The sequence below is a fragment of the Vigna radiata genome, chromosome 1 (assembly GCF_000741045.1).
Source record: "Vigna radiata var. radiata cultivar VC1973A chromosome 1, Vradiata_ver6, whole genome shotgun sequence".
NCBI classification, from domain to species: Eukaryota; Viridiplantae; Streptophyta; class Magnoliopsida; order Fabales; family Fabaceae; genus Vigna; species Vigna radiata.
The window spans coordinates 34,815,828-34,817,904 of record NC_028351.1 but is presented as its reverse complement, the minus strand read 5'-3'; positions in this window follow the sequence as shown (position 1 = coordinate 34,817,904).

The window sequence follows — 2,077 nt, the reverse complement described above, 5'->3', positions numbered from 1 at the left end:
ATTGTGAGAGAAATATAATTTAAAAGATTAAATATATTTTATATTTTGTAAGAATAATTTATCATTAAACTAAATATACTTTTTCTATTCGAGTTAGGCGTTTGAAGAAAAAAAATTATAGGGAAAAGAATAAAGCATAAAGGAAAAAAATAAATAAAATTTATTAGAATTATATATGTCAATTTAAATTATTTGTTTATAGAAAATATATGAATTCGTTAATGATCGGTGGTTATTGCTATGTTATTGAATATATGAATGCAATGTATTATGTTTATTTAATATAGATACGATGATATATATTTATGAATATATGAATGAATTATGTTTAATGAATATATGAATGCATGATTTTAATTATAAGGTGTATATTTGGTTAAGTAAATATAGATGGAAGAATAAATAAATTTATCATATTTGGATCGTGAAGATATAGATGATGATGTGGTTGGTGTTGACTTCAATATTACTGCAACGATACGTCAACAATTACAAATAACCACTTTATTGGCTGCACCAACAATGTTATGCATTGTTGCACATGCGTTGAGTATCTTGAATATGTACTTAAGTGATTCGAGTAGTGTAAGCAATTACCTACCAGACGGAGACCGTCGTAGGCAACAATTAATGTCATACCTTGTGCATATTAATCGGTGCCGCGACGTTATAAGGATGGGTCCAGAGGCATTTATTAATCTTTGTGAGAGACTAAGATCAACTAGGTTAGTTAAGGACGCCATTCGGTCGACTGTGGAGGAACAAGTTGCTGAATTTCTTCATATAATAGGCCATAATGTTAAGAATCGAAGTGTTGCATTTTTCTTTCATCAATCAGGATCGACGGCTAGCAATCACTTTCACAAGGTGTTGGTTGCTATCTTAACTTTGGGATCTGAATTTTTAATTCAACCGTTAGGAAATGAGGTTCATCCATATGTCTTGAACAACAATCAATTTTACCCGTACTTTAAGGTACTCAAACAAATTTGAAGATGTTCTTTGATCAAACGATGATAACAAATTTTGAGTTTTTGATGACTTCTTATTTGTATGTATAGGATTGTTTAGGGGCCATAGGCGGTACTCATGTTCGTGTAAAGGTGCCAAGATCTGATGCTCCGAAATTTCGAGGAAGAAAAGATTGGCCTTCTCAAAATGTGTTTGCGACGTGTGATTTTGACATGAAATTCACATACGTTCTTGCTGGGTAGGAAGGCAATGTGATGAGTCGATATTTTCTCGACTTCACTTAGTTTATTGTGCTAGAATTAATCAGGGAATTGTGCTTAAATGTCCAGTACTTTCCCGTTTTCACTAATTGTGCTTAATTTGACCGGAAATTATAATTTTAATTAATTTGAATTTTTTGAACTAATTATTTGCATTATTATTTTCAGGGAAAATTTTGGAAATAGAATTTGAGATATTTGGCTGAGTGAAATGCTCTTGGGCTGTAAAGAAATGAGAACACGACCCATTATAAAAAGGTGTTGCAATTAGAAAAATGGGCTGCCACATTTTTCTTTGGCTGTGTGTGTCACAGCCTGCTTGGTTTAAAAAGGTTGCAGGGTTAGAAACCACGGTCTTGGATTAAAATTTTCTAGAAGCACATTCATTTGCTTTGAAATAGGGCTGCATGGTGAGGAGAAGTCTCGGCAGCTGGATCCAAAAAGGAGCTCACGGCCCATGAGAAATAAATATTGGAAGCGGCCCAACAATCTGCTGTCATCCATCTTCACACGTTCAACATGCAAGACCCTGCTTCACTCACGTCCAACTTTGAAGGGCACATTAAAGAGAATATAAAAGAAGTGTGTGTCGTCACGTGATAGGAGGCACATGCTTATTCATTGCAGCTGTTTCGAAGAGCACATGGGCTCATACATTTTACTACCATAAAGAAAGAAGGAAAATGTTACTTTGACAACAGATATTTGACAACGATTTGCCAACGACACGTGTTGGTGTCTCATTTGTTGTTTTTAATGAATTTTTTAAATAGTTTAATTTTGTTATGGAGGGCATATTTGGAAACAAAAATGCTGAAAATGGGTTGGCGCCTAAAAGTGAAATT